The following is a 23,650-nucleotide window of genomic DNA, read 5'->3' as shown; positions in this document are numbered from 1 at the left end:
CAGGGATTCCGCAGGGGTTGTCTAAGTTTCCAACTTAGAGCCTCTGGGTATCACCCCCCGCTGGGCCCGTGCGGTCTGCACACAGCAGGCGCTTGATAGTGTTCATTACAGGGCCAGAGGCAAAGGCGTCAAACGAGTGGAGTGCACAGGCCGAGGTGGTTGGACGCAGCCTTCGAGTCCATTGGGAATAGGTTACTCCGAGGAACATTGTGTGTGTGTGGGGGGGTTTCCCGCCCCGCAAGGGCCCTGGTTAGGGTTGAGGGCCCGGGGGGCCCGCCCACAATGAGCGGAATGAAGGGGGGGCTGACCAGGGCAGCGTCACGCGACGTGGACTCTGCGGGAGCCCTGCCCCAGCTGTTCCCCGGGGCGAGCTAGCCGCGAGGGAAAGGAGAGGCCGCGCGGGCCCCTGGCATGGCTCCTCCTGCCGTGCTGGCGACCGCGGCGGGCCGGGGGTGGAGGGGCGCTGTTTCCACCAAGATGCCTCGTCCCTCCCTCGCTCCCTCCTCCACCCCGCCCGCCCGCGGTCCCTCCCGTCGGTCCCTCCCTCCGGCTCTTCCCTCCCTCCCGCCCAGCCTTCTTCGCGCCCGCCCCAGCCGCCGCCTGCGGGGACGTGTGTGTCTCTACTGCAATTTCCCCTTTCGTTCGGTTGTCTCAGTGCAGGTCTCCGCTGGCTGGCGCCCCCTCCCCGGGCGCCCCCTCCGCCCCCTCCCTCGCCCCGGCCGGCCCTCCCCTTCGTGTACCATTTCCCGCGGTGTTCCACTCCGCCCCCCGACTCGTTTTTATCAGGGGCGCCGCCGTCTCACCTGGTATTTGCATCTCGCCCTCCAACTTGCCATTGGTGGCGCGACGTGTGGGAGAGCCCTGCGCCTCGCCCGCCCGGACCAGCCTGCCCTGGCGCCGAGGTGAGTCACGGGCGCGGGGCGGCGGGGGCAGGCGGGCAGGGAAGAAAGAGGGAGGGAAGCAGGGAGGGGGACGGCGGCCCCGGCGGCCGCGGGGACGGAGCGGGCGCCGCGCTTGACTTCCACTTCTCCTTTCGCTGGCGCCGAGCCCCCGGCGCCTCTTGCCCGGCCCGGCTTCCGAGGGGTAAAGGCGCGCTGGCAGGGTTGGCGGGGCTGGAGACCCACGTCTCGGCCCCTGCAACGGGGAGGGGACCACGGCTTCCGACCCTGGCCCGGCGACCAAGCTTGGCCCATAAGCCACTCAGCTTCAGGTACGTCGATGGCGCCGGTTCTTTGAGCCTTCGGAGACCTCGAAAAGTTTGCTTGAGGGCGGTAGCGAGGGCCGCGGGGCCCAGAGTGGGGTTGGGGGCCCTGGAAAGGGTGGGAGAGCCGTGGCGCGTGGAGTGCCGTGCTTGCCTCGCCCCGCCGCGTGCATGGTGGGGAACCCGGGCTCCTGATACCGGAGTAGAAATGGAATCGATTTCCTGAGTCGGGTCGGGGGCCAGTTTTCCTGAGGCCCGCTCCACCTAGTTCCTTGATAGGGCCGTTTGTGATAGCTGGGGGCCCCCAAAAGTCCAACGCCCGAGGGCAGGATGTTGGTGGACTGTGGCGGGGCTGCTAGATAGATTGAGCCGGCCCTTAGAGCTCCTGGGGCCAGGTGCTTTAGGGTCACACACATGCACGTACATAAACCTACGACTTGGAGTATTGAATCGCCAAAATAGAGACCTCTTGGCAGAGGCTGGAGTTTCCGTGTGAGCCAGACGCCAGCCTTCCCGCTCCTGCGTTCCCGCTCTCCCAGCTTCTCCCGCCTATCTGTTCCCTCCCCTGCTACCACCAAGGGAACTCTGCAGACGCAGGGCGAAGAGTCCCCTGACGCCAGAGCCTTGCTTTGGAGGTTTGGGGGACTTCTGGGTTGGCAGCGACTTTGTGAATTCCTGGCCCCTCCATGGCACCTTAACCCTGTTATCCTTTCCTCGTGACTGTGCCTGCCACATAGGCTTCCTGACCAGAGCCACCTCCTGACCCCTTGGCACCTTGGCTCAGAGAAGTTCTCCAGGGTGCCCCCAGCAACACCACACCCCAGCTGAGGGATTTGATGGCCCTTTGATTCCTGTCCCTCATCCCTCTGCCCGAGATAGAGGCCTGTCTGGTCCTGCAGCTTCTTCTGGTTAATGTTTGACAGTTCATTGTGGCTAATCATTTTAATTAGCTCTTAAAGTGGGGAGGAACAGTTAACCTTGGACTTCTCGATTTTGGCCTGGTGGGGCCTCAAATGGGAGGAGTGCTAGGGAGGTGGGGAGGTAGGAACGGAAGTGAGGTCACCATCCCAGGGCCTGAGCCACCACTGCTGGCCCCAACAGCTGGTGGGCACGCCCATTGGGGACTCAACCCCTGTGCACTGACCCCTGGCCTCAATGCCAGGTTGGGGAGAGGTGAAGGGAACCTATGCTCACTCTCCCCTTTGGAGGGACAGGGCACTTTGGCACTGAAAATGCCCAGGGAATACGTATGCCCTGTAAGAATGCCAATCCCTCCTTGCAGTCGGTTACACAGGGTTTTCCTAGTTATAAAGTGCTTCCTCACCCATTAATTCAGCGCACCCAATGCAGAAACCGTCTAGCAGGAGTTATCTGAAGTAATGAGGATGATCAGGGAGATCCTGGAAGATGGTGTGGACAACTGCTGCCTTGCATGCGGTTGTCTCAGGGGCTGGGTTCAAAGCCTAGAACCTCTTGTTGCAGGGGACCATGAAACAGGCTCCACGTTGCCACCCTCACCCAGCCTCTTGCTGGGAGCCGAAGGAGTGGCTTGTTTGCAACTATGTCTGGCATTCCTCCCTCTGCTGCGCTGTGTTTGCTCGGTGGTTACTCAGGAACTGGCGCCCACCCCTGGACAAGCTGGGGGCCCCAAATCCACCCACCTTCCCTCACCTGGTCCTAAGTGGTGGCACAGTGGCTTCCATCTCCTCTGCCATTTACTGTGATCTAAAAATGAGGGTGTTCTGGTCCTTCTGCCATGGACCTGACAGATAGCATGTTCAAAATGCCCCTAATTCTGCAAAACTCAGGGCTTTTGTCCCACGAAGGCCCAGCCAGCTACCAGCTGAGGGTATTGCTTTTCCAGGGAAACTGCTCCTGAGTCTGTCCTGGGTTTTCTCCCTCCCAGCACCACACCCAGTTTTCTCATTTTACCTCTACCTCTAGAGCCAGCCTGTCTGGGTGGGTTGAAACCCCAGCTTTGTCACTTACTCCATGTGTGCTCCCAGTCAATCCTATGCCTCAGTTTCCTTATATGGCAAATGAGACCTATCTTGTAAGGTTGTGATAAGGACCAAATGTGTTAAAACATAGAAGTTACTTATTAGAACAGTGTGTGGCACACAGGAGGCATGAACTGGCATTATGATATTTTCTAATGTAGTGCCTAAAACTCAGATTCAACTCAGCAAATATTTGCCAGGAGTAGGTCCCAGTACTGGGCAGTGAGGAAAATATGGAGACACCTCCTGCCTTCCAGGATTGTGTGTATCTTCCTATGTGGACTAGGGTGGTGGTGGGGGTGTGGGAAGGGGGGTCTGGGATATTAGATAAGCCAGGCTTGAACCCCTGAGTCAGGCACCTCAGACTTGGAAGCTTCTCCTTGTCTGGAGACCCTGGCTGGTCTGGATCCTGCCTGCTCCCCAAGCCTGCCTGAAGGTTTGGGTGAAGGAGGTCTGGTCCTTGGATGCACTGTAGGTCGTAAGCACTGAGGAAGTGATTTGCTGGGTGTCAGGGCAGGATGGCATCACTTGGGACCACTCTGAAACACCCACAAAATTCTCCCAAGTGGCAGGACTCGTGCCTGATATGCCTCCTGTGTCTTTCTGGTGTCCTCTGCTGAGTTAGGAAGGGCCTTGGGTAGCCTTCTCTCTTCAGCCTGGGCCTGACCCCAACCTGGCCTTGGTTATCACTCCTGGGTTTCTAAGCTGCAAAGAGGTTTCTGGCTTCACTGCCAATTTATTCCCTCTGTGGTTCACAAACTGAAAACTAGTTCTGCAGGGGAGAGAGGAAACTCATGCAAGGTACCCAGAATCCCATGGGCGCTTTCCTAGGGGTCAGGGGCTTTTCTCATCAACACCAACCTGCCTGCAAATCTCTGACCGCTGAGCCTTGTGTGCCCTGTAATAGCGGCCGAGCTGCTAATGCCCTGTAGCTCGGGCCCCAGTGCTGGTTGCCAAGAAACTGCTGGTCGGGGTGCTTATGAGGGTTCTGACCTCATAGGGGCTGCTGAGTTTCAATTCAACAGACCTTTATTAACACCTACTGTGTGCCCAACCTGTGCTAGGAGCTGTGGGGAGTGAAGGGAAGGAGGTGGCAGGGTAGAGATGACTAAGACACTGAAACAATCAGAGGCGAGGACAAGCAGCCAGGCCAGTGGCTGGTCAGGTGCTAATTGTGCTCCTTGGAGCAGAGGCCAGCACGGCCAGGACTCTGAGGTCAGCAGCAGCTGGAGGAGGGAGGGAAGGCTTTGTGAGGGATGCGGGCATGAGCTAGACCTTGAAGGGGGCGGGGCAGCGAGGGGGAGACTTGGCTCAGCAGAAAAGGGAGAAAAGACGCCTTTCTCTCTATTCCCCGGCCACCGACTGACCTTCAGAGCCTGGATAATTGTTTAGTAAATGCATGTCACATAAAAGACCAGGTCAGCGAGTGTGGGTGGCTTGGTGCAAACTCTGATCTCCACTTTAGGAGATACAAAGTGGTCTGCCCAGACAGTGAGCCCAGTGTGTATTGATACAACACAAAGGGTGGCCAGGCTTTCCTGCCACCCAAGCTGAGGGGATTTCATTCTGATCCCCACCACCCCCCAACACACACAGGCCCTGGGGGGTAGGGAGAGAGGAAAGAGGTAGGGGACACTGAAGTGACATGCCACAAGTGTTCACCACAGACAGGCTGGTCGGGTCCTACCTTTCGCCAGGGTTTTGAGATTTCTCTGGAAGCCCAGAGGTTCAAGTGGAGGACAGAGATTTTCATAATTGCCCCTCTCCCCACACAGCCACCTGGGAACTGAAGGGTCCAGACCACCAAGGATTAGCTACATGTTTGTTCTGCTGCTTTTGTGTCTTCCCTGGCTGGGTGTAAAGGGGGCCTTGGATCTTGTTGTGTTTAATTATATAAAAACACCCGGACATACCCCCACACCCACATTCATTATTTTTCCTCTCAGTACCCTCTTGCTTTGCCCCCTCCCCAGCACATTTCAAACACTGAAGGGGCCCTGACTTCTGGGCTGGGAGATTGTGTCCTACAGTGAGTTTCTTGGCAAAGAGATCCCAGTCTGCTTCTGGGGCGAGGAGGAGGCTCAGGCAGCAGGGAAGGGTGTTTCACACAGGAGGGTCTGCAAGGGAAAGTGCTGGAATATGTTTCAAAGAAGCCAGCAAGAAACAAGAGGTTAAGCAGCTTGCCTAGGTTAAGCAAGCTTTGTGGTGGGTTACCACTTTCTAGATGGGCCATTTTGTCATCCCAGCATTGTCACTTCCTGCCTCTCTGTCCATCTGCCTTTCCTGAAGCAGCCTGCCCCTTCTAGTTTGACCCAATATTCTTCTCCAGAAACATTATTGTCTAGAGGAGAAAGAACACAGGTATATCCCAGGTCTGCCACTTACTGGCTGTGTGACTGTGAGCTAGTTACTTAACTTCTCTGGGACTCAGGGCCAACTTCACAGGGTCAGAGTGAGGATTAAAGGAGATAAATGCACGTGAAGCACTCAGCATAGTGCCTGGCACATAGTAAACCACCCAGTAAATATTCTGTGCTGTTATTATCATTTCCTGTGGCTAATATTGTTGTTGTCGTTATCATTTCCCCTCTACACACACTTGACTTTGCCAGGCTCCTGGAATCAACCACCTCTCTGACAGTGCTGGCAGGGTACACCACGCCCATTCCTGAAACCAACAGGGAGATTTTCCACGTTTTTCTGCTTTTTTTTTTCAGTTGTAGATGGACACAATATCTTCATTTATTTATTTTTATGTGGTGCTGAGGATCCAACTCAGTGCCTCACACATGTGCGGCAAGTGCTCTACTATTCCGCCCCAGCCCCAGCCCCATTTTTCTGCTTTTTGTTAAGTCTGCCATTATACAGAATAAGGAGGGGATGTGAAAGCAGGTGTGTGTGTGTGTGTGTGTGTGTGTGTAATCTTTGTGAGTGGTAGGCAGTGCTATAGTGAAGAGTGAAACTCAAAGTCTTCCATATTTGTGTTAACATTGCCATCTTTCTCCCTTCACCATTTTCATCTTGAGTATCATTCACTGCAGAAATCAGGGGATGTTAGCTCCTTCAAGAGAAGGCCTAATGTTTTACCCCTGGGGACAATTTTGCAGTCATCAGTTTGTTGTAATTGCCCTCCTGAGTGTTGAATTCTGGGAGCCAGCTGGCTGACCCCTTTCCCTCACATGGATGATGGTTGCCTTCTATGCCAGTTCCTGGAGGCCTTGGGTTGGGGCTGGCACACTGCCCTTGCCCAGAAGCACCCTTGGGGGCTCGAGGCCATTCCCATTTTCTAAAGACCTTTCAGAAGGTAACTTGGAGGTTCCACCTACTATCAACCAGCTTGTGTTTGCTTGAGGAGCCTGTGATTGCTTGCAGGGACAGGAGGCCAGGATCAACTAGACTGCACATGGACCACCCCTGAGCAGAGTATTCCACTGAGTCCCTCCATCCCACCCATTAGGTTAGGACAGCTAGGCCTTGGGGAATAGACAGTGGGCAATTAGTCTTAACCTCCCCATTCCTGATGACCTGATAACAAGGAGGTACTTAGTACATGTAGACTGAAGAGATAATTTGTCTTTCTCTCATAATGTCCCCTGAGGATAACAGAGGCTAGTTCAGCTTTGCTGAATCTGTGAGAATCCATGCACAGAAAACACCTGTCTCACTTGGTGATCACTTTGTTGACACCACACTGATTCTGAAAAAAATGCAACAGGCCCAATTCCCTGCTAGAAGGCTCTAAACCCCGTTCTAGAACAGTAGTGGCACACGCGTACTTAGCCCCATAGCAGGTGGGAGCCAGTGTGCCAACCGGCCTGTGGCACATACTGTTTATAGACTGAGTGATGATCCATCCCGAGGCTTGTCTAGCGAAAGATCAGTCTTCTTCCCCTGCTGCTTTGGGGAAGGCTTCCTGGAGGCTAGAGAGAAGATGGCCTTTCAAAAGAGGAAAGGGGGACCATTGGCTGGGTTCTGCTGGCATTCCAGCCTCCATGAGATGATAACACTGGCATGGGAGTGAGCAAGAGATAAAATGCCATAAGCCCATGACAATCAGCACACTCGATAAGTCCCAAGGTTCAGAATCAGACTCTATTGGTTACACCAAGGAATGTGTTTTCTAAGAGAGCATAGGAATTCTTGCTTCTTTTGTCTTGTCTGCTGTTACAGAGTGATATTACATTGTAAAGTTGGCATGGCAATGTCATATCATAAAATCATATAAGAAGGGTTGTCATGGTGGCTGTTATTTTGTCCAACCTGGGGTCCTTTTTATTTCATTTTATTTTATTTCATTTCATTCTATTCTGTTTATTTAGTGGTGCTAGGGATGGAACCCAGGGCCTCTTGCATGCTAGGCAAACACACTACCACTGGGCTACATAGCCAGCCTTCTTTCTTTTAATTCAACAGCTTTATTGAAGTCATATTGACATACAATAAACTGTACATATTTCCAAGTGTACAATTTGATAATATTTGACATGTGTATATACCCGTGAAACCATCACCACAATCAAGACAGCAAACACATACATCAGTCCTGGAAAGTTTCCCTGTGCCCCTTGTGATTTCCCCCTCCTATCCTGAGGCAACCATGGCTCTGTTTTCTGTCACTATAGATTACTCTATAGAAAATTGCATTTTCTAAAGTTTTATATAATTGGAATCATATAGCATGTAGTCTTTTTTGTTCTGGCTTCTCTCACTCTGCATATTTATTTTAAGATTCATTCCTCTTGTGTATATCAGTATTTCATTCCTTTTTATTGCAAAGTAGCATTCCATTGTATGGCTAGAGCATACATTGTTTATCCATTCATCAGCTGATGGACAGTTGGTAGGTTTTTTTTTTTTTTTCTTCCAGTTTTTAGCTCTTACAAACAAAGTTGCTATGAACATCTGTGTCCAAATCTTTCTTATGGCTGTATTTTTTTTTTGCTCTTGGATAATTACCTAGGAGTAGAAAAACTAGATCATACATTAGTGAAGGTTCAACTTTCTAAGAAACTATCCAGTTGTTCTTGTTATCCAGCTGTACAACTCTACTTTCCCAACAGCAGGAGATGGAAGTTCCCAATTGTTCTGTTCTTCATACTCACCAACACTGGGTGTGGGTGGCCTTTTTATTTTTAGCCATTCTGATAAGTATGCAGTAGCTTTAATTTGCATTTCCCTAATGACTGTTGATGTTGAACATTTTTTGGTTTTCTTTTTCTTTTGGTACTGGAGATTGAATCCAGGGGTACCTTGCCACTGAACTACATCCCTAGCCATTTTTATTTAGAAACAAGGTCTTGCTAAGTTGCTCAGGGTCTTGTTAAGTTGCTGAGGCTGGCCTCAAACTTTCAAACCTCCTGCCTCAACCTCCTGAGTCACTAGGAATATAGGCGAACATTTTGTCATGTACTTATTTGTCATCCATTTATCTTCTTTAGCAAAGCGTCTGTACAAATCTTTTGCATTTTTATTTATTTTTAAATTTTCAGACAGGGTTTTACTAAGTTGCTGAGCCTGATCTTGAACTTGCAATCCTCCTGCTTCAGCTTCCCAAGTCACTGGGATTACAAGTGGCCACTTTTAAATTGAGTTGTTTGTTTTCTGGTAGTTAAGGTTTGAGAGTTCTTATAGATTCTGGATACAAGAACTTTATCAGATACATGCTTTAGCTTGTGTTTTCATTCTCTTAGTTGGACACAATACCTTTATTTTACTCATTTATTTATTTATGTGGTGCTGAGGATCAAACCCATGGCCTTGCACGTTCTAGGCGAGCGCTCTACCGCTGAGCCACAACCCCAGCCCTTTCATTCTCTTTGTAGAAGTTTTTAATTTCAACAAAATGCAACTGATCATTTTTTCTTTTATGGATTGTCCTTTTAGAGTTCTATCTAAGCAATCCTCATCTAGGCTTAAGTCACAAATATTTTATCTTATGTTTTGTCGTGTAAGTTTAGACTTTACATTTTGGTCTGTGTTTTTTTTTTTTTTGGAATAAGGATTGAACCCAGGGGTGCATAACTGCTGAACCATATCCCTAGTCCTTTTTATGTTTTATTTTGAGACAGGGTCTTGCTAAGTTGCTCAGGCTGGCTTCCAACTTGCAATCCTCCTTCCTTGGCCTCCCAAATCACAGGGATTAAAATCACGTGGCACCACACCCAAGCTTTGGTGATCCATTTTGAGTTATTTTTTCTGTATGGTAAAAGATATGAATCCAAATTTAATTTTTTCTCTTTTTTACATATAGATAACCATTTATTCTAGCACCATCATTGAAAAAGCTATTGTCAATCTATTTCTATTGTTTTTGTGTAGGTGGGCTTATTTCCGAAGTCCACATTCTGTTCTACTGAGTGATCTATTTGGTTATGTTTATGCTAGTACCAACTACTTTGATTACTGTAGTTTTATAATCATTCTTGGAGTCAGGTAGTATTAGCCCTTCAACTTTGTTTTCTGTCTTTTTTTTTTTTTTTTTGTACTGGGGTTTGAACCCAGGAGTGCTTAAACATTGAGCCACATCCCCAGCCCTTTTTATTTTTTTATTTTAGAGAGACAGGGTCTCTCTAACTTGCTTAGGCCTCAGTAAATTACTGAAACTGATCCTGGACTTGGGATCCTCCTGCCTTAGCCTGCTGAGTTGCTAGGATTACAGGTTGCTGGGATTACAACTGTGTACCATTATGCCCAGCCCAACTTTGTTCTTTCTCAAAGTTAGTTTCAGCTTTTTTTTTTTTTTTTTTTTTTTTGGTACCAGGGATTGAACCCAGAGACACTCAACCACTGAGCCACAACTCCAGCCCTTTTTATTTTTTTATTTTGAGACAGAGACTCACTAAATTGCTAGGGCCAGCCTTGAACTTGTGATCTTCTTGCCTCAGCCTCCTGTATCCCTACAGTTATAGGTGTGAACAAAAGTCCTCTTAAAACAACAATTTGTCCTCATACAGTTCTCCTTACATCCTACTCTCTAGAATCATTTTAGCTTATAAACCTGATCCAGTATCATGAAGTCTTTTCCTGAGAGTTTAATGACTCAGACCAGCACCCAATATTCCCAGGGTAGAAGCACTGTGGTTTACAAAAGGAAATCCTTTGATGATCATCAACTCCCTTCCAGTGCAACTTGGAATGAGTGATTCTAGCTCAGACACGTTGCCCCTAGCAGAGGCTTAGAGTAAGAGAGAAAAAGTAATGGAGCCCTAGAAACCTTTATCCCCTGACTATACCATCCCCCCTGCTAAACTGTAGCCCTAAAATCTATTAGTATCTGTGGGTTGATACTAAGGACTTAATTCATGAATACTTAGACCTGTGTTAGCATCGGAAGATGAAACAGGCCTTGACCCCATAATTCTATGACCACCTGTTAGGGAAATGAGAGGTTCATATGAAATAAAGAGCAATTCAAGACCATGTGGGCTTAAGAGAGCTTGCAATAGAACTTAAAGGTTATGGGAGTTCAAAGAAGAGGGCTCCATGGATGTGGGCTGTAGTCACCAGGGCATAACCTGCTCCGTGAATTTGATGGACTTGGTCAGGACCTTGCTGGATGGGTACTGTTTGATTAGCCAAAAGGAGCAGCAAGGGTATGACAGGCCTGAGAAACTCCGTGAAAGAGGCTGGAATGTTCCCCCAGGGGACCATGAGGAGACCACTGGGCTTGAAGCCCAGCTTGAGTTGGGAAATCATGGGAAACAGGGCTGAGTAGGTAGGGTGGAGTCACACTCTGAAGGACCTTTGGAAACTGAGCAGATGAGTTTGGACTCTACAGCTCTGCAGAGTCTGGCTGGTGTGGTCACAGCCACAGATCTGAATGCATGTCCTGGAGTAAAAGTTGGAACCAGCTCCAAGACTGAGGGAGGAGTTAAGTGGAGGCAGGGCTAGGATTGGAACTTGATCTTTCTTGCTCCCAATCAAGTGGGCCTTGTGTTGCACCAGGCCTAGATTTTATTTTTATTATTTATTTTGGTACTGGCGATTTAACCCAGGGGCACTTTACCACTGAGCTACATTCCCAGCCCTTTTTAAAAACTTTTTTTTGGTTTTGTTTTCAGACAGGGTCTCACTAAATTGCTTAGGGCTTCACTGAGTTGCTGAGGCTGGCCTCAAATTAGAAATTCTGCCTCAGCCTCCCCAGTCACTGGGATTACAAGCATACGCCACTATGCCTGGTTTAGGCCTAGGTTTTATATTTCCCAAGGGCATTCACATTTACTCCCTGTATCTTTCTAACAGAGGCCACAGGCATAGTGAGCTTTACTCATTCCCTCCTTGATGAAGGATGGCTTGTTCCATGGCATATTGTGTGACTGGTGACAGCACCACCAAGAAGTACCTTCTAGCTTTCCTACATACTGGTTGACCCCACTGCTTGCCCTGGAGCCCTTCCTTAGGTAAAAGCATGGTTATGCTATATAGTCTTTCAAAATGAAAATGTGAGCTGATTGGGGGAGAGTTTGGGACCTATGAGGCTCTGAAATCTGGGTGTGTATTGGCCAAGATTGTGCCCCAGGATTTCTTAGCCTCACCTCGTCTGTCACATCCAGACTATAGTTGTCCCAGCTACTTGGAGGCTGAGACCAGAGAATCACTCCATCACAGGAGTTCAGGAATTAGAAACTGGCCTGGGTAACATAATGAAAACCCATCTCTTAAAAAGAAAGAAGAAAAATGTGTTAAGGAGAGAGATGACATTTTAACCCAATGTCAGCTATTAACACATTAACACTAAATGGCTTTTGATTTTTCTGAATGGTAGGAAATTCTGTTCCTGGAGGGATGAGACAGTGACCTGAAAGTTTTGATAGAGTGAAGAACTGTGGAGCTGGACAGCCACTAGGGTCAGTAAAGCCTGTAAGGAGCTCTAGATAACATGAAATCTCCAGTGGTTGGGCCTGAGACTGAGGCTATGAGAGCCATGTGACATGGCATGCCTGTGGTTTACATTGCCCATTAATGGCAAAGTTGCCTTAGCAGAGTTTTCCTAAACTTTCCCATCCAAGTGACCCAAACTATTGAATTATATTCTAGAGACCTAGAAGAACATAGTGTCATCACATTTCTTTGAAGTGTAGCATTTGATCTTAAGTGTGAATGTTGCAATCTACTGCCTCAAATATATTTTATTTTTTATTATGTACTTATTTATTTATTTTGGTACCAGGAATTGAACCCAGGGGCACTTAACCACTGGGCCACATTCCAAGTCCTTTTATTTTTTTTTTATTTTAAGACAGGTCTTACTAAGTTTTTTAGGGCCTCACTAAGTTGCTGAGGCTGACTTTCAACTTGCAATACTCCTGCCTCAGCCTCCTGAGTTGCTGGGTTTACAGACCTACACCACCATGCCTGGCCCCAATATTTTAAATGATTTATCAGTGAACATAATGGAAATGCCTGGAGGATGAGTGGGGTTTGGACTGTGGCTTTGATCCCTCTTCTGGGGCTTGGTCAGATTTAGCAAGCAGGCCCTGTCCCTGTGGGTCTGCCTACGGGCACATCAGGTCTTGAACTTTCAGGATTTTTGCCCAAGTGCTAGAAGGGAAATCCACCACCTGCAGCATCTTCATTTGCCTGGCATTCCCTGGTTCTTGAACCCTGTCTTCCTTGGTTCAAACATATTTGAGAGGAAAATCTAGGCCCTTACATTCTAGGACACACTTTTTAATTATTTTTTTCAGTCTTTTATTTATTTATTTATTTATTTATTTATATGTGGTGCTGAGGATCAAACCTAGTGCCTCATTTGTGCGAGGTAAGTGTTCTACCACTAAGCTACAGCCCCAGCCCCTGAGAGAAAGTCTTTGGATTTTCTCAGTGGTTAGCTCTGCCCTCATCCCAGCATTTAGGCAGGTGAGCAGATTCCAGGGTTGGGATAGAGAGTTTGGGACCTATGAGGCTCTGAAATCTGGGTGTGTATTGGCCAAGATTGTGCCTGAGGATTTCTTAGCCTCACCTTGTCCATCACATTCAGCCTGCAGCCCCTCATTCAACCTTCCCTTTAGCCTAGAGTTTACTAGTGCTCTTCAGTTTGAAAAATCTGCTTGGACTGTCAGAACCTTCTAACCTGGTGCTGCTTTCCCTCATCTCTTAGGACTAAGGACAGAAGGACCAGCAAGGCACTCTGGGCCAAGGTTAGCCTCGCTAGCAATCCAGGCATCTCATTCTTCTCTCTAGCCTGCAGATAGAGAAGATGACAATTTAAAAAGATCTCATGCCCTCTCCAGCTTGGGCAGGCTGGGTAAAGCACTATGAATATTCCGGTTTCTCTCTGGCAGGCAGGGCCCCAGGCACTGAGGGATTGTGCCAAACAGCAGGCTTTGGTCCACACCCCTTGCCTGCCAGGGGGCTCCTGGCTGTGGGTGCCTATAGTGACGAAAGTGCAGGTAGGGCACTGAGCAGGCTGTCTAGGCTGGGCAGGCGGGGCGCCTGCTGGGTGAGGCCCAGATTCCCCAGGCTGATAAGGCAGCCTGTAAACACCCAGCGAGGGGAGGGGGCAGAGGGCAGGCAACCAGATGGTAGGAGAGGGGGGAAACCGGAGCCCAGGCCTAGCTGCAGGAAGTGGGGCTTGATGTGGAAACATCCTGTCCAGCGGGGGCTAGACCAGTGGCCATAAGCAATCATTCCCTCCACCATGAAGGCAAGCTCAGCACAAGGTGGGGCTGCCTGCCTGGGCGCCAGGCCAAGAACCTGGTTCCTGACATCTCAAAAGGACATGATCAATGGGCCTCTGTTATGGGTTGCTCTACCACCTAGCACTATCAGGGGGAAGGGGAAAATCAGAACCAAGCTACCTCCCCCCCATGAAGAGACTTAGCAGAAGAACTGAGAGAATTTGACCATCACAAGAAAATCATTGTCATCTCTGTGAGTGAGGAACATTGATTGGAACACGGAATCGTGTCAATTATGTCAAAGGACTCCTGCAGCCCTCGAAGAAGAGCCACACGGCTGACGCTCCATTCTGCTCTGCTTGCAGGGGCCTTCTAATTAGAATCTCAGAGGGTCAGAGCTGGCGGAGCCTTTAGCAAAGGATCACAAACTCATCTGCTGCACTTTATGGATAGGGAAACCAAGATCCAGAAAGAGGCAGGGACTCAGCCTGTGAACAGCAGACCTCAAATTCAAGCTGCAGCTCTGGAGTGTTTCCCACCACTCTCCCTGATGCAGGAGGTCTGCCCCCTCCATCCCTCCCCTTCCCTTAGACACACTCAATGAACCTGCACTTAACCTTGCTAAGGGCCACAGAGGAGCTGGCAACAGAGGAGCTGGCAGAAGGAAGGAACCTCAGGGTCATATATCAGAAGTCTTCCACTTGCCTGTGGCCTTAGATGACCATTCTCTGGGCCTCGTTTTATTATTATTATTATTATTATTTATTTTTTGGTACCAGAGATTGAACCCAGGAGTGCTTAACTACTGAGCCACATCCCCAGCCCTTTTTATTTTTTATTTCGAGAGAAGGCCTCACTAAGTTGCTGAGGCTGGCTTTGAACTTGCAATCCTCCTGTGTCAGCCTCCTGAATGGCTGGAATTACAGGTGTGTACCACAGTGCCTGGTGGGCCTCAGTTTTAAAAAATATCTTTCAGGAGCATGTGAAATAGGGCTCTGGCCAGGCACAGTGGTGCATGCCTGTAATCCCATCAACTCAAGAGGCCGAGGCAGGAGAGTGAAACTTGGAGCATAGTCTGGGTAACAACGAGACCCTGTCTCAAAATAAAAAGACTGGGGGTGTAGCTCAATGCTTGCCTAGAATGTCCAAGGCCTTAGGTTTAACCCCCAGTACCAAGAGAAAGGAACCCCCCCCAAAACCCAAAACAAACCCACCCCAGCTTTATTAGAAGAATAGGGTAGACCTATGATCAAGCCCCTGACCATGGGCCTGGCACATATGAGGTACTCAGGTCTGGCTTTCCATAAATATTTGAATAAACATGTGAACCAACACCCCAAGATAAGACCAAGACTTACATTATGTGTAAGTGGCAAGTAACTGTGTATTTATGGGGCAGGGACTATGCCATGGTGACTCCAGATATAGAGCTGGGAACTTTCTGGAAATAGTAGTTCCCTGGGGTACAGGAGTAAAGTCAGCCTCCCTATCCGCAGAGCTAGAAGCTGTCCTCCACAGCTGACTATGGAATCAAATTGTCACCATTTTGGTTCAGGAAGTTAGGATCCACTTATGAAGCTGAGCTCTGCTTGAGCTTGAGGCCTCAAGGGGCACAGAATCTGAGAAGCTTCTGTTGAAGAAGCCTCACAGGGGCCCTGAGCCTTCGGATTTGAGTATCCCGAGCAAGCCTTGTGCTAGTGATCGCAGCAGATGATCTCCAGCATAGGCAGAGGGAAAAGCAGGGACTTTGAGATCAAGGCCACCAAAGCCTGGGTTTGAGTTCTGCGTCCATTCCTGACAGGCTATGTGACCTTGGTCATGTTGCCTAATCTCTTCTGAGCTTTCCTTCTGCTGTTTTTGAAATGGAACTGTTAAAACAGAATTATTGCCAAAATAGATTTTGCTGGAAACATAGTTCACAGAGTATGTAGTTGTTGGAAATAAACCTGGGTTCAAATTCCAGTTCTGCCACTTGCTAGCTACTTTGTAAGAATGAAAGAAGGCCAGGTGCTGTGGTGCATGTGTGTAATCCCAGCAACTCAGAAGGCTGAGACAGGAGGATTGAAAGTTGGAGGCAAGCCTCAGCAATTTAGCAAGACATTGTCTCAAAATGAAAAGTAAAAAGGGCTAGGAATGTGGCTCGGAGCACCTCTAGGTTCAATCTCCACTACTGGTTTCAAAAAAAAAAAAAAAAGAATGGAGAGCAGCGTGTAGTGATGCACACCTGTAATCCCAGCTACTTAGGAGGCTGAGGAAGAAGCATGGCACGTTCGAGGCCAGCCTGGGCAACTTAGTAAAACCTTGTCTGAAAAATGTGTTTGAAAGGGGGGACCTGGGGATGTGGCTCAGTGGTAGAGTTTCCCTGGGTTCAACCCCCAGTACTGTAAAGAAGAAAAACAAAGAAAGGAAATAATATATCTATAGGGCATAATACCAACCCCACAGCCTATACCCCAGAACTTTAAACCCCTACCACCTTCCCTGAGCCTCATCCTGTCACCCTGTAATTTTTACTGTTTGGCTCCCTTCCTCAGAAGCAGGGGGAGCAACTTGAAGTGCTATCAGATGGTGTAGGAGAAAATCCCATCCACATTTAAATAAGAACCCACAGCCCTCTGCCCCTCCTCCGACAGGCCATGGCTTAGGCCATAGTGGCCACACCCACCACTTTGGGCCCAGCATTCGCTCTGGTGCCAACCCTGCAAGTGCTCACCCTGTGCTGACACCAACCTCAAGTGTTTCCACCCCCTCCACCCAGGCTCAATGTGCTATACAAACACGTGCCAACAGCTTTGAGTCGGCTTGTAACCAAACCCCAGCCTTGGGTTTACACTGATGATGTAGGGAGGGGCTGGCAGGAACCCAGGTGCACATCCAGATGTTGTCTCTGAGGCTTCCTTGGTGTCCCCCATACCAGCTGTGAAACAGTATTCACTCCACTTTGCTGGGGTAGAGAAGTAGGCCCTCCCCTTGGGGACAGTGAGGCCCCCTTCTTGGGGGAAGGCTGGTTTCTTTGGGGAGCTTGGAGAATAAAAAGTGGGACCTTGGTCTCCTGACAGAAAGCCTGCTGGGAAAGGCCCTTGGCCAAAGTTACAAGAAGACAACACCCCAAGAGCCAAGAGAGGTATCAGGATCATCTCCTCATCCATTTTTTGCTGGCCCATCTAGAACCAGCTCACTTAGGAGTCCCCTGCGTTTCTTTCACTGCAGTTTGAACCTGATGGAATACTTAATCACCATGGGGGGAATAATGTGGGAATAAGGTGGCTGTGTTCATCTATCGTTAAGCTCTCATCTCAGGCATCAAGGCTTCTAGAACCATCATTATGCAGTTCTGGCCTGTCCCTGGGAGGACTGGCAACTGGGCAGAGGTCCAGGACATTGGGCTGCTATTGCTGTCCTGACCCATGGCCTTGAGAAGGTCTCACTGAACAGGTCATATGTCTTCAAGATCTCTCTCAGGTACCCAGCCCTACTAGTAAGAGCCCCACCTTGCAAGGATACCTGGGTGGTACTTAAGTATAATTCACCACGCCAAATCAGCAGCCATTACAGAATGTGAGAGTACTTTGCCTCTTTACCCAGAAAGGCCATGACCCTTGACCTACATGAGACTAGTATTTTGTTCTCCATTGTTGTCTCTGTCCATTGGTGCTAGGGGCAAATCCTCTGCAAAATAATGAAGTGACATTGGTTTCAGTATCACCTGCCCATCTGAATTAACTCCTCATTCAGGCCCTTCTTGCTTCAATCTGTCCATCTGAAGCCACTTTAGACTAGTCCCTACTAGGCACTGGTCTTTATCCAGTTCTTTAAGGCCAAACCCACTGTGATAATTCCCAGAGGCTATAGTGACAGGAGAAGGTGTGTGGAGATGACCTCTTTGTGCCTCCCTCCCAGGTAGTAAATCCTGCTCCCTCCCAGATGCAGGTTGATGGAGTTGCTGCTGGGGCATCCCCTTGTGTAGACAGCTGTCTTTTCAGCCTTCCTGTGAGGGATCCTCCCCTCTGTGCACTCTCTGACCTGTGTGGGGCAGGGGTGGGGCTGGGAGGGCCAGCAGGTCCTGAAGGGGAAACTGCAGAAACCCCTGGGACAGGAAGTGGCAGAGAGGGGCTGCTTCCTCTGGCAGAGCAGGGGTGCGGTGAGAGCAGGCCCTATCTCCTGCCCCCTTGCCTATCTGCTGTGGGTCTTAGGAGGTTGAGAAGAGGTAAGAGTCCTTTTGCTGCCTCCCTCCTGTCCCCAAATGGAGGCTTTGGGAGGGCTCTTTCAGATGTGCCATAGGGAGAGGAATTCAGAGAGCAGGGGGACAGGTCAGCAGAAGGGAAGGACAGGGCGGGGCAAGTGAGTGTGGAGTGAAGGACGTCCCTGCAGGGGCAGCTTTAAAAAAACCACAGCTGGGCAAGGGAACCTTCTGTAAGCTCCTGTTCCAGGAGTAGGGACTAAGTGATCAGGACAAGGCCTGCTCAAAACAAGACAGATGAGCAAGTCTAGATCATAGAGCTAGAAAGGGCCTTGGATCGTCCAGCCCAACCCCCTCATTGTGCAAATGAAGAAAGCAAGACACATAGAGCAGAAGTGACTTGCTCAGTTCACGTCACAGACAGACCCAGGGTCAGAAGTCAGGACTCCTAATCCTGGACTGAGACTCTCTGATGAGAACCTGCTGAGTTTGTATTTAGTGTCCCACACCTCCCCCAGGCACCTCCATCTCCACAGCTCTGTGGCATTCTTCTCAGAAATAAACTTGAATTTATTCTCATTGAAGGGGAACAAGGCCTTCAGTCCATGGATGAACAAAAATTTTTAATTTATTTTGTACTAGGGATTGAACCCAAGGGTGCTTTGCCACTAAGCCACATCCACAGCCTTTTTATTTATTTATTTTTATTTTGAGACAGGGCCTTACAAAGTTGCTAAGGGCCTTGATAAGTTGTTGAGTCTGGCCTTGAAGTTGGGATTCTCCTGCCTCAGTCTCCGGAGTCACTAGGATTACAAACATGCTACCACACCCCACAGCAAAGTTTTTTGTAAAGGACCAGATAGTAAATATTTTAGGTGTTGTGGCTCATGCAAATAGCCTATCACAACTATAGATAAGGCAAAAGTAGCCATAGACATACCTGTGTGCCAATAAAACTTTATTGACCAGTACTGAATTTGAATTTCATATCATTTTTATGTGTCATGAAATATGCTTGTTTTGATTTTTCTCCTAATTATTTAAAAATGAAAAAAGAAACAAAAGCCATTCTTAGCCCATAGGCTAGGCTATATAAAAACAGACACTGGGCCATACTTGGTACCTGGACCACAATTTGTCAACCCCTCCTTGGGTCTAAGTCAAGCTAAGGTGTCAGGAGGAGGAGGAAAGAGTATATCAGGTGGGTAAGGCTTTGAAAAGGTAACATTTGCTTTAAGTCTTGAAGGATGTGTGGAAATTGGACCCACAGACCTTGGGGAGGGGCATACCAGGCTGAAGGGACAGTGTGAACAAAGGCATGCAGCGGGAGGAAGTCACTGTGAAAGTTAAATGTGTTCTGCACATGTGTGGCCTCATTGTTATTTGCCAGCCCTGAATCTTTGGCTGCTGTCCCTTCTTGCCAGAGGAAAGGGTTGGCTTTGTTGAGGATGCTGGGAGACAATGAAGAGGGGAAGAAAGAATGGTCACCAGGGAGCCATGGTGACTAGCTGTGTGACCTTGAACAAGTCACTTCCCCTCCCTAAGGGACTCAGTATGGAAGTTGGATAAGAAGAGGGATGGATCTTTCAGGCCCTTTTTAACTTTGATATCCTGGGACTCTGGTCAAGGGGGGACTTCAATAGTGTGGTAGGAGAGAAGGAAGAACCAACTAGGGGAAGAGTGCATTTGGGAGGGGCACCCAGTGCCAGGCACCAGTGACCCCACCATGGCCCCTTCCCTTGGGTGTTCCAGAGCTGAGCAAGGACTTCTGCCTCAGTTTCTAGACACACTCTGGCAGGGGTCCTGACAAAGAACATGCTCCCTTCAACATAAAGTTATCTGACTTAAAGTCCTACTGGTACCTAGTCACAGATTATCCCAGCTTCTTTAAAAAGAAAAAAGCCCACTAATGAATTTATTTAGTCTCTGGTCAGTGTTCCTGTTTTCTTCCTCCCCTAACAATGGAAAGAAGCAGGATTTCCTGGGGGCTGGGATGGGGTGTACCATTCTAAAGCACCATCCATTAAGCACATGTAACTCTCTGCCACTGTGTTATATTGTACTCTCTTTACCAGGCCAGGCTGGTTTGTGTGGCCACTGAACACTTGTCTAGGCCATTCCTTCCCTGAAGCCTCAACCCCAGACAAGATGGAAGCTGCCTGGGTCCTCTTTTTCCCCCAGTACTCCTGGGTTTTTCAAGATAATCACAGCTAATCCTCACTTCACCATGTTCAAGATGAACTGCTTGTCCTGCCCTATATCCTGCTCCAGTCACTCCACATCTTTTAATATTTTTCTAGAAAGAATAAACTACCCATCTTGGGAGTCTGTAGATACTATATTACCCCATAGTCTACTACTTTTTTCCTTTGGGGATTCACCTCCTGGGTTCCAACTGCCCCACCTGGTGTCCTTCCATCTCCTACACTCATAGACCCACTCTCATACCCAGATCAAATTGCTTTTTCTAAAGAATTGGTTTTGGCCTGGCATGGTGACACATGCTTGTAATCCCAGCAGCTCAGGAGGCTGAAGCAGGAATATCACGAGTTCAAAGTCAGCCTCAGCAACTTAGCAAGGCCTGAAGCAACTTAGTGTAAGATACTGTCTTGAAATAAAATAGAAGGGCTCGGGTTGTGGCTCAGTGGTAGAGTGCTTGCCTTGCATGTGTGAGGCCCTGGGTTCAATCCTCAGCACCACATAAAAATAAATAAAGGTATTGTGTCTATCTACAACTAAATAAAAATAATAAAAAAAGAATTGCCCTTCCCTTGCTTAAGAATCAGCAGTAGGGCTGGGAATGTGGCTTGGGCGGTAGCACGCTCGCCTGGCATGCATGCAGCCCGGGTTCGATCCTCAGCACCACATACAAAGTGAAGATGTTGTGTCCGCCGAAAACTTAAAAAAAATATATATATATATAAATTCTCTCTCTCTGTCTTTAAAAAAAATAATAAAAAAATCAGCAGTAATTTCTAGTTGCTCTCCAAATCAGGTACCATTTCTACTGTTTGATGGATCTGGATCCTATCCACTTATTCAACTCCCCAACTAATCTTCTCTTCATATTCAAACTGTTTTTCTTTCTCTACCATGCATTTTATTTCATTTCTCTCTCTCTCTCTCTCTCTCTCTCTCTCTCTCTCTCTCTCTCTCTCAACAGCTTCTTCCAGTGTTGCCCAGACTGGTTTTGAACTCTGGGCTCAAACAGTTCTCCTATCTCAGCCGCCTGAGTATTTACAGGCGCCTCACTGTACCATTCATTTTACAGTTCCTCAGCCTTGGTTTTATCCAACCATCTCCATTTTCTTTTCTTCCTCTTCATCTAAGTAAAGACCTGCTGAATACTAAATTAGCAGAGCAACCAAGGCCCCAAAGTCTCAAACAAGATCTGGAAATTGAAAAACATGTTCAGGACAAAACAGGGAGTTTTGTCTGCATTAACCCATCAGCTCTTCACAACAGCCCCTTGAGTTAGGTAGGTTATCCCCATTTTGCAAAGGAGAAAAGGACCTGACTATGTCCCAAGGCAGAGCTGGCCCTTGTAGCCAGAAAGCCCATGCTCTTAGGGTCTGGTCTGCAGGGACTTCCTGGGGCCCCTCCTAGGCTGTAGCTGGCAACCCATTGTACTGGGATTTAGTAGCTTGGCTTTGTCCCTTTTCTTGAAGTGTATTCTCCTATCATTGGCTCAGTGTCCCTTTGCCTCTTCATTGTCCCTGAAGCACAGAAGATGAGGATATGGTGGCTGGCAGGCACCTCCAGGGGGTGCTCATTTGGCTTTCTCAGGGCTACTGAGGAAATAGTTTCCCTTTGTTAGTAACCCTCCCCCTCCCCTTCCTCTCCTGTTAGGGCTTCTGTAGTGCTCTTCTTGCTACATAACCACAACCCAAAGGGCTGGGCGGAGTGACATGGGTGGGGGAAGGGGGATAGGGGACAGAGCACTCTGTCCTGCATGGCCCCCAACCCACATGAGGAGTCAGCCCCTTTCCAGCTAACAACTATAACCCTCCAACTCCACCCTGTCTTTCTGGAGCCAAGGGGGACACGAGAGACTGTCATCACCCCCAACACTCACCGTGTTTCTGGGAGGTCACCTGAAACCCCATCTTCAGAATGAGTGCTTTTTAATTTTCAAAATTCTTTCCCACCATCCTCTCCATTCACTTGAGACTCTCTGGGGAGTACTGGCTAAGCCCTGATTACCCTCAGTTCTCGCTCCCCTGAGGGATGACAGAAGCCAGGGCCCAGAAAGGTGGCCACTTTTCCAGGGTCGTACAGCTTATATGGATGCAGCCAGGAGAGCACTTGCCTCCTGTTCCCCTGTCTGAAAGGTGCTACACACCCTGAGTGGCCATGGGTCTCCTGGAGAATGAGGAAAGAACATCATTTTGCCTGGGGCCTGCCATTACCTCCTGGGCAGGTTGGGGCCTTGGAAGGCAAAACCAAGAGGAGAGCAGAGGAAGGGTGAAGGGGACAGGTGAGGATGAGCTCTGAGTCACCAGATGGTGAGGGCCCACCTTATTACTGGAGTTGTGACAAGCCTACGTTGGAATCAGTCAGTGGCAGAAGGGCAAAGAAGGAAACTGGGTTTTCTTGTAAATAAGCACAGAGAAACCCCAACCAACAGCGTTGCAAAACCTTTCTTTTTTTCCCTCCCTCTTCCTGATTTCATCTCAAATGGAGGGGGCAGTGAAAAGAAAGGAATTGAGGAGAAGGGGCTGACAAAATTGCTATGGCCCCCGCCCCTTAATTGGGCACTTGCTCAAGAAAGGGATTAGCTGGCTGGTTGGAGCCCAGTCCTAACTGGGCTAACGTTGTGAGTTTGAGTCCTGTGGATAGCTTAATTCCACTCTGCGCAGGACTACAGACTGGATCTCTGACTCTGGTCCTGTGGCTCTTAAATACACGCCACTGGTCACATGGTGAAGCAGGCACATTCACTGCTTGATGACTCTTAGCTGGAGGAGGGGCTGTTTTTAAGGAGAGGGTACAGCTGTTCCTGGGGTAGTTTCCATTTTGTTTGTGGTTGTGGGGGAGGGGTGTTGAGGGAGTGGGAAATGGCATGAAGGAAATTGTCACTTCCTTTCCAGAGAATTCCAGAAAGGTTTCATGGAGGACAAGGTATTTCAGGAGTGTGAGTTGGCTCAGAGGGGACAAGGGACTGGAGAAGGAGAATTGTGCTCTGTGGCCCTGCTGACCATCTGGCCCCCATGTTTCCTGGCATGTGAGAAAATGCCACGGGTGTTACCAGCAATTCTGTGAGAGCCATTGGCTCAGCTCAACGGGTGTAGGTTTAAACTTACTCCATGGAGACTGTGGACGTGGCTTTCACATCAGGGCTGTTTCCTGTAGGGGAGGCCCAGATGGGTGGGCGCTGGACACTGCTTGATATGTTCCAGTGACAGCCCCAGGAAGGGTCTGTACCTCTGCAGGAGGCCCAGTTGTGGTGATGTAGAAGCAGCTCACACCACTTCTATTTTGCTTTGGTTTTGAAATGCAGTCAGAACCACAGAGAGCTAGAGGTGCATTTGCTGGCTGGGGACAGAGGGGTGCTCTGCCATTAGCTCTTTCCTGCACTGTACACTCAGCAGCCTCCAGGGGCCATATAGTCTCACAAAGACTTCACTTTCAGCCCCAATAGGTCAGACCA

General features: G+C 48.9%; 1 protein-coding gene across 4 annotated transcripts in view; it reads left to right on the top strand.

The window, feature by feature from the left end:
• The first annotated feature begins 594 nt into the window (after nucleotides 1-594).
• Elf4 (E74 like ETS transcription factor 4) overlaps nucleotides 595-23,650 on the top strand; it is a 41,027-nt gene continuing 17,971 nt past the window's right edge. For 3 of the 4 annotated variants that reach the window (XM_071606335.1, XM_027940032.2, XM_027940029.2), the window contains exon 1: nucleotides 595-902. The gene's annotated coding sequence lies outside the window, so the exon portion shown is untranslated. Of the gene's footprint in view, nucleotides 903-1,044; nucleotides 1,211-23,650 lie in introns of those variants that run through there. The other variant, XM_027940030.2, reaches the window with a different exon arrangement.

This window comes from Marmota flaviventris, chromosome X (genome assembly GCF_047511675.1).
Source record: "Marmota flaviventris isolate mMarFla1 chromosome X, mMarFla1.hap1, whole genome shotgun sequence".
Lineage (NCBI taxonomy): Eukaryota > Metazoa > Chordata > Mammalia > Rodentia > Sciuridae > Marmota > Marmota flaviventris.
Note: the sequence above shows the minus strand (reverse complement) of the source record. Positions and strands in the feature narration are given on the sequence as shown.